Genomic DNA, 10,000 nt, shown 5'->3' on the forward strand with positions numbered 1-10,000 from the left:
AGGGAGTATATTGCCGTGCTAGGCATTATAATACCGTGCTAGGCGGTATATTACCGTGCTAAGTGACATGTATCGTGCTATGTGGTATACTACCTTGCTATTCGGTATATACCGTTATAGGGGGTATGTGATAACCGGTATATTCATCATGATAGGCAGTATACTACTGTGCTAGGCGGTATCTACCATACTAGGCGGTATATTACCGTGCTAGATGGTGTGCTACCGTGCTAGGCGGTATATCTTACAAATCCTTGTTTGCCAACGGTAATACTTGTATAAGCAGGTGAGTAATATGATAGAGTAACGAGAGCTTTGGGTGTGGATAAAATGCTCCCTAAATCTCAATGAAGTCACTGACAGCAGGGTGACGGATTGGGTTTAAGGCGAAGGACAAAATGTCTCATCGGCTTTTACTCCCGATGCCTGGCGGTTGATATTACTAGAATTAGTATGGACAGACAGGGGTCACTTGCCTAGTTAGATAGACACCGCACATCACAGGGAACTGGTTATCCTTTGATGTTTTTAGCTAATGAATCCTCTAGGGATTTAGTCAGTCTGAAAAGAGAAAATGGCATAATGGCCCATAGTCCCTGGCGTAGCTGGGTGCTAAGAATATTCTGGTTTATAAATACTAAAGAATAATTGAAAATAGACAACTGAAATGTTAGAACCATGAATCAGATTGGGAAGTTACAGAAAGTGGAGGGTAAATTTAGGAAATATAGTTTGGATATCTTGGCCCTAAGAGAGCTGTAAACAGTATATTGTTACTAGTAAATTTGAAATCAAAGCAGTACAATATGAATATCATAGTTTGCTATGACCCAAAAAATAATTCCCCTGAAAAACGAAAGATAAATACTATTGAGAACTGCAGAGGATAGTGGATGAGATCCCCGTGAGAGATAATAAAATTGTGATTATCGACTTCAGGATTAAATTTGGAAGAAATAATCAAGAGTTAGAGAATGTGATTGGTGTCGCGGGTCTTGGCGAAATTTCGAATGAAAATGGAGCACATTTCATAAGTTTCTGTTCAGCAAACAATCATCTCATTGGAGGTCCTTTTTTTTTTCAACACAACAACATCCGCAAGTATGCATGGCTTCACCATTGGGCATTTTAAAAAATCAGATAAATCACATTGCCCTTAATAAAGAGAGAAGGAGGACTCTGAGGAATGTAAGAAGCAATAGAGGTGCCGATATTATTAGTGATCACCAGCTCCTCATTACCACACTGAAATTAAAACTCTAAGCACCCAACAGAAAGAGGGATAGATTACCTAAGTTTTATACAACTAAGCTTTTAGAAGAAGATCACAGAGAAACATTTGCAATTGAATGTAGGAATCGATTTGCATTCTTAGAAACTTTAAGAGGCGAAAAACAGAATATTAAAGAAGAATGGTGTGATATTAAGAACATATCATTCAGTTAGTGGGGAAGTCTTGGGACATGCAGTTACAAGGAGAAAAGTATGAATCAAATGATACTAGGATGCTATGAAAAGGAGGCAAAGATAGAAATCGATTGTTGAAAGTTTTCATGGAAGTAATGATAATTACAAGGTAGACCATGTTAAGTATTCCAGTATTGACATTGAGGTTAAAAGAAAAGCCAGGCATGACTGGAGAGAATATTTAGACAGTAAAGTAGATGCAACTGACAAAACTATTAATTGAGGAAGTGGCTATGGTGTAAGAATTACTCATAGAATTATTAAAGAAATCTCACCTGGGGCAAAGAAGAAGAGGCATATACCCGTCAAAAAGATAGTTGGTTTTACAATAGCAACAGAAGATGAAGGAAGACCATATTGGATGGAACACTTTAGTGAGGTTATGAATAGGAAAATAATTTAATTGTTATACCTGGAGCTGATGAAGACCTTAATGTGCCCATGAATTAATTTAGTGTGTTTGAAGTCAAAGCTATGCTAAAAAACTAGAGATGGAAAGCCCCAGGGTAGAATGGAATAACTGCTGAGTTGATACTGACCGAACATTAAGTGACTCCCAGACTACTCACAAGATAATTTTGAAGAATGTGAAGTGGAGAGGCAAAACTTGGCGAATGGGAGTTAGGAGTGTTAGTGAAAATGGCAAAAGAAAAATGGAGACCTGGCTGATTTCAATAATTACAGAGGCATAACACTTATGTCAGTTGTTATGAAAATATATAGTATGCCTACTCTAAAGAGACAGGACAGAAAGATTGATGAAAAGCTAAGAGAAGAAAAAGAAGGATTTAGAAAAGGTAGAAATTGCACTGATCAGATTTCAATTTTGAGACATGTACAATAATGCGTAGAATATAGTAATCTCCTTTTGATGGCATGTGTGGACTATGAAGAAGCCTTTGATAGTGTGCACCGGCCAATTTTGTGGAGAGTCCTGCCTTATGGAATTCCTCTTAAATATATAAATTTGATTAAGTCAGTTCATGAGCATATCAAGTGCAAAGTTTATGTTAATGGATTTTCATCAAATGAATTTCCAGTGAACACCGAAGTACTCCAAGGAAATGTGTTTTCACCTATGTTGTCTATCCTCCTCATGGATTTTTTTTAATGCGTAGAGCAGCAAGAAAAATGGCGGAGAAGGAGTGGGCTGGATTGTTGATAGGAATTTAGCAGACCTACAGTATGCTGGTGATGCTGTCCTTCTTAGCAGCACATCACAGGGTTTGCAATGCTTGCTTACTAGAATGCAAGAAATATCACACAAGGTTAGGCCGAGGATAAATAGAAAAACACAGAGATGACGAGAACGGAGTATGCAATGGAAGATGAAATATCAGTAGAAGGAGAAATAATTAAGTGAGGTAGCATTTTTTATGTATTTAGGAACTATGATCTCCAATTCAGGGTCTTTAGAAACAGAGTTTAGTGAAAGATTGAAAAAAGTAAATCAGACAAATGGCCAGGTTAAGCAAAGTTTGGAAATCAAATAGTCTGAAATTGCATATAGTGATCCGGCTATACATCAATTTAGTGATATCAGTGTCACTCTATGGACACAAGTCATGGTATGGCATTGAAACAATCTCCAATATATTTTGGTGATTTAAGAACAAAACCCTCAAAAGGATATTTAGTGTTGAATAGAAGGAGAGGATTAGAAATGAAACTATAAGAGATATTACTCGAGTACCATATGTTGATGAGAGCATGATGACGGGTAGAAGATGGTTTGGGAAAGCTCTTCACACTCCCAAGAGAGATCAGTTCCCCAAACGTTCAGATGGGTCCACAAGGCACTAGAAGAGTTGGAAGACCCAGACCTACATAGCTGAGTACTATGAAGCACAAAGTATGGGATGTTGAAAGGAGAACTATCGAATTAAAAACCCAAGAGAGAGATGACTGAAACGATCTAATCGAGGCTCTTTGCGTCAATAGGCATAGAAGGAGATAATGATGATGAATACATACTTCATTTATGTTTTCTAGATATAAGACGTTATTTTTGGTTGCAATGAACATTTTAATGATCAAAATTCTAGAGAAAGTTTATTGATCACTTATATACATGAATTAGCACATGCGAATGTTAAATAAAAGTCCTTTAAAATATTTTACTTATGTTCATCTAATTTGGTAAAAGGCAGTAAAACTTCAATACTAGTTATAAGCTAAAACAATTTTATTTTCCTCTATATATACATTGATACAAATAGTAATATATATATATATATATATATATATATATATATATATATATATATATATATATATATATATATATATATATATATATGTATATATATATATATATTTATATATATATATATATATATATATATATATATATATATATATATATATATGCATACATACTTATATGTATACACATATATGCATACATGTATATATATATATATATATATATATATATATATATATATATATATATATATATATAAATATATATATATATATATATATATATATATATATATAAATATATAAATATATATATATATATATATATATATATATATATATATATATATATATGCATATATTCATGTATATATATATATATATATATATATATATATATATATATATATGTATGTATGTATGTATGTATATCTATTTATATATATACATATATACTGTATATATATATATATATATATATATATATATATATATATATATATATATATATATACATATATGCATATTTATGTATAAATATACATATATATATATATATATATATATATATATATATATGTGTGTGTGTATATATATATATATATATATATATATATATATATATATATATGTATATATACATATACATATATATACATATTATTATTATTATTATTATTATTATTATTACTATCCAAGCTACAACCCTAGTTGGAAAAGCAAGATGCTATAAGCCCAGGGGCTCCAACAGGGAAAAATAGCTCAGTGAGGAAAGGAAATAAGGAAATAAATAAATGAAGAGAACAAATTAACAATAAATCATTCTAAAATAAGAAACAACGTCAAAACAGACGTCATATAATAAACTATCAACAACATCAAAAACAAATATGTCATAAATAAACTATAAAAAGACTATGTCTGCCTGGTCAACAAAAAAGCATTTGCTCCAACTTTGAACTTTTGAAGTTCTACTGATTCAACCACCCGATTAGGAAGATCATTCCACAACTTGGTCACAGCTGGAATAAAACTTCTAGAGTACTGCGTAGTATTGAGCCTCGTGATTGAGAAGGCCTGGCTATTAGAATTAACTGTCTGCCTAGTATTACGAACAGGATAGAATTGTCCAGGGAGATCTGAATGTAAAGGATGGTCAGAGTTGTGAAAAATCTTATGCAACATACATAATGAACTAATTGAACGACGGTGCCAGAGATTAATATCTAGATCAGGAATAAGAAATTTAATAGACCGTAAGTTTCTGTCCAACAAATTAAGATGAGAATCAGCAGCTGAACACCAGACAGGAGAACAATACTCAAAACAAGGTAGAATGAAAGAATTAAAACACTTCTTCAGAATAGATTGATCACCGAAAATCTTGAAAGACTTTCTCAATAAGCCTATTTTTTGTGAAATTGAAGAAGACACAGACCTTATATGTTTCTCAAAAGTAAATTTACTGTCGAGAATCACACCTAAAATTTTGAAAGAGTCATACATATTTAAAGAAACATTATCAATACTGAGATCCGGATGTTGAGGAACCACCGTCCTTGACCTACTTACAATCATACTTTGAGTTTTGTTAGGATTCAACTTCATACCCCATAATTTGCACCATGCACTAATTCTAGCTAAATCTCTATTAAGGGATTCACCAACCCTAGATCTACATTTAGGGGATGGAATTGATGCAAAGAGAGTAGCATCATCTGCATATGCAACAAGCTTGTTTTCTAGGCCAAACCACATGTCATGTGTATATAGTATGAAAAGTAATGGGCCAAGAACACTACCCTGTGGAACACCAGATATCACATTCCTATAATCACTATGGTGCCCATCAACAACAACTCTTTGAGATCTATTACTTAAAAAATCAATAATAATGTATATATATATATATATATATATATATATATATATATATATATATATATATATATATATATATATATATATATATATATATATATATATATAAATATATGTGTGTTTCATTCATTGCTACTCCACTGCACTACAAATGCCAAAGCCATGTCATTGCACTCTTCTCTGTTTATGTGTAATTTTGCTTACTTCCACATCTTTTTTTTTTCATTGGGTAGAATATATTCTACCTTAGTTTGTTCTCGTAACCATGTTTTGCTTTTTTTTTCATGTCTCTTATTGTGAACCTAGCACAGGCTTCATACATGATAGAGAAATTCTTTCAAAATACTGTAATTATTGTGACTGTACCCATGGGGAAAAATTGACTAAAGAGGAATATGATAAAAAAGTAGAAGAACATAAAGTAAGTGGAAAATATACGAAAAACATTCATGAACATCCTGGTCAGATGAAAGCAGCGGCAGCAAAAGTTATATGGGGCCGTTGTAGAAATGAATGAGAAGAATGGGCCTTAGGGTAAAGATCACCCGGTCATCAATGAAGAATGCTTTAATTATTTTTCAAAAAGACTTGATAAAAGGTTTCGCAATCTAAGAGAGAGGTATCTTGATAAGCGTACGGCAAAGACTGGGAAACCCAGGCTTCATAAGTACTTTGGTGGAAATGGTAAACTAAGTGGCTCTGCAATTTGTCATTTAGTTAGTTACATGAGAGCGGCAATACGAAGAGCAAGCAAACATGAAAGGCTTGCAGTAATTATTTCACGTCACCAGCAGGGATGAAAACCTGGACCACCACCTATGTCCAACAGGGGAAGACAGTTGGTGCTTCTATATGAAAGATATAGCTAATGGTATAAAGCCACGCTCACACAGTCGAATGAAAGTAATGATAAATAAACCGGAATATGTCAGAAGCCATATAAAAGAGATATATGAGTGCCTCATTTTCGATGATTTATTATTAAGATGCATCAAAGGAAGGAAGCAGAAAATCAACGAATCGTTCAATGTAAAATTATGGGCAAAATGTCCAAAGGTCAAATTTCAGGGGCTAAAAAGAGTCATCGCTGTGTTTGAAATTGCTGCAATGGAGCATAATGCTGGCTATGAAGAAAACCGCCTAGAAAAGAATGTAATAGGGACACTCCAGGTAATATAGGTTCCTTTTTTTATATCCTAATAAACTGTTTATTGAAAGTATATTTGTTTATATTGTTTATAAGATTTCTCCATATTTTTGCAAGCATACACACATGATATACACGCGCCAAATCACCCATGTATATACAAACACACATCCCAATGTTAATAATGATAATGATGATAATGATATTAAGTGATATTATATCTTCTTATTTTTTCAGGCAAAGCAGTAGACTGGAAAGAAGACAGAGGAAAAAGAAGTCGCGCACGAACTCCTTCTAAAAAAAGAAAGAAAATAATACAATTAGCAAGGGACCTAAGATATGAAGCAATCATCTAAAATCAGCAACAATGAGTGATGTGGTGCCTCATGATACCCACCCCTTAGGGAGATTAATTTCATTTTGTTTTTATTAAAGTGGGGGGACCAGATACCTTAGAAATATGACATTTGATTGAAAAAATCTAACTTAAGTAAGTTTTCATATGATCCCTTGCTGTTTTCACAGAGAATATCATTACTCAAACTTTAACACGCGAAATCTCTAAACTAGTTTTTTCATTATATGGGTCGCTTTAAAAGCCAAAGGCTTTTTTATTTGTTGTCTGATTTTTCAAAGTCAAAATCATTGAAATTTTCGATATTTTTTTCTTCAAAAGAATTGTTTGAAGTTTTAATATAATTCAAGTTTTTATTTTTTCTGAATTTAAAAAAAAATAATAAAAGTAATGATAAAGGAATATTTCCTCTTTTTTATAATCTCTGTCAATTCATTAATTGGATAGAATAACTCTTTCTGAGTAATACTTAAGGTGGTTATTAAATTTTCGTTGAAAAGTAAAAGAGCCTTTAAATTTTAAAGCAATGCATATGTATATCGTTTAAAAAAATAATCATAAAAAAAACCATTGGATAGAAATTTATGAAAAATTCTGGTGGTAACTTCCCTTTAGGTGACTTATAAATGGATAGCAAAACATAAATACTCTGGCAATATTTTAATGACCTCCACCGCCAAAGAGGCGCCTTCTTTAATCCCGTCATTTTTCTTTCCCTGGCTCTTTGATTTGTGGTTAGCTTATGTTCTTACACTTTAATAAGGCTTCAAATTTCTGACGCAAAATTTAATACTGGTAAGACAATCTGATTATCTTTTTAGAGAGTGTGACGTTTTACGTTTTATAAGATAATATTGTTTACCAAAGGTTTCGTATCCTATGCTTATCCTTTTCTTTATTTCACTGTCATGTACTGGAGAAACACTTAATGTCTGTCTTAAGTACGTATATTCCTTACTAATCTCTAGAGGCTCGTTCATAACCTATACATTATTGTTTTCTCTTGCCATTTTTATTGATCATTATCTTAGTTTTAATCATATTAATTTTCAGTCTATATTTCTGCTTTCTCTTCTCAAATCTTCTATCAACTTTTGTAATTCTTCAAATTGTTCACTTGAAACTATAGTAAATTATCTGCAAATCTCAAGCTGTTTAGGAATTCCCAATTACTGTTAATTGCAATATTTTCTGAATATAAATTCTTAAAACATTCTTTCAGGCATGCTGTAATAATTTTGACGAGATGGGATCCAATTCATCAACGCCAAATCATCACCAGCCCATCCCATCGCTGGCCCAGTACATTGCTGGCCCAACTCTTCGTCTCGAAATCTCATGGCGGTTGATTTTTAAAATTCAGTAGATATCAAAATAGCCTTATTTTCAGAATGAAAGTATTATATTTTCAGGATGGTAAAAATACATTTCAAAATCACAAACAATTGATTTCAGTTTGTGTTAAGTTCATCTTATTTTATCATTTCAAGTAGTCTGGAATATGTAACCTTCTGCTTTCCAAGTAAAAGAGTATAAAGTATTACAATGTAACTTATGAATTTCTTACCATAACAATATATACCTGAGGAAATAGATTGTACCACTTGGGGACATTACGCGAAACTTCATTAATCACTACATTTAAGTTTTCAATTGTCAATTCGTTTACTACTCCTTTCAACTTCGACATTTATCAGTGAAGAGTCATGGGTGTGAGTATTTAAGAATTTAAATACGTTTTCATTTCTTATGTGTATTCTTGCTTTGCATAAGCTCAGCAATTCTCATCTCCAAAACACAAAGTTACTGTCAGTGTTACTAAATTTATCAAAAATTAACAAATATCCATTTTGAGAAAATGTCTCTTAGCTTCTCAGACTTGAAACTGGCTCCAATATGATGGGTTTATTGGAAGAATGTAATGCCGAAAGTGTTCCATTGATTGGTTAATAACTACTAAAAAAAAAAAAAAAAAAAAATACTTTATCTGCTGTATGTTTTTTTGTTTTATAATTCCAAGTTTTCATCTGTTGAAAAAATTACCGAGTATATCTTTCTTTAGTTAAAGGTAACTCGCAGTATTTTGTGAAGTTTCGTTTGAAGTGAGATGATAAGCTAGTTTCAAGGAGTTGGAACCACGATGAGTTGGGTCAGTGATGAGCACAGCTAACAAAGAGTTTGGCTATTAATGAGTTAGGCTGGCAATAAATGTCCCATTCAGCACTTTTTAACCTTTTCTCAATCACAATTTTCTCAATATGTTTATCTTGTAGTTTTAAGATTGCTATACCCATATAGATCTCTTCAAGTTCTCCAACATAAGATTCATATATTCCCTACTTATGAAGGGCCTTCATTACTGTTCAACTTTTGACTAAATCAAAAGCTTTCTCATAATCTGTAAATGCTATGGAAACTGGTTTGCCATGCACTGTTGATTTTTTCATTTCTTGTTTTTATTACTTGGATATAGTCAGTTGAATATCCACTTCTAAACCCGGCATGCTCTCTTTATTGATTAAAGTCTAGCTCTCTTTCTTTTCTGCCTAATATGATCGTTGTACATAGTCTATCTATTACTGAGAATAAACTTATTTGATGGTAATTTTCCAGTTCTTTTGTGGTTCCCCTATTGTGAAATAAAATAGCAGAAAAGTTTCCTCAAGTGCTAGGTATAAATAATTCTTGCAAAAAGAATCCTAGTAAATCTGCAAGGCATTAATAAGGAAACACTCCTTTTATTATTATTATTATTATTATTATTATTATTATTATTATTATTATTATTATTATTATTATTATTGTTGTTGATATTATTATTATTGTTATTGTTATTATTATTATTATTATTATTATTATTATTATTATTATTATAATTATTATTATTATTATTATTATTACTAGCTAATCTACAATCCTAGTTGGAAAAGCAGGATGCTATAAGC

This window comes from Palaemon carinicauda, chromosome 17 (genome assembly GCF_036898095.1).
Source record: "Palaemon carinicauda isolate YSFRI2023 chromosome 17, ASM3689809v2, whole genome shotgun sequence".
Lineage (NCBI taxonomy): Eukaryota > Metazoa > Arthropoda > Malacostraca > Decapoda > Palaemonidae > Palaemon > Palaemon carinicauda.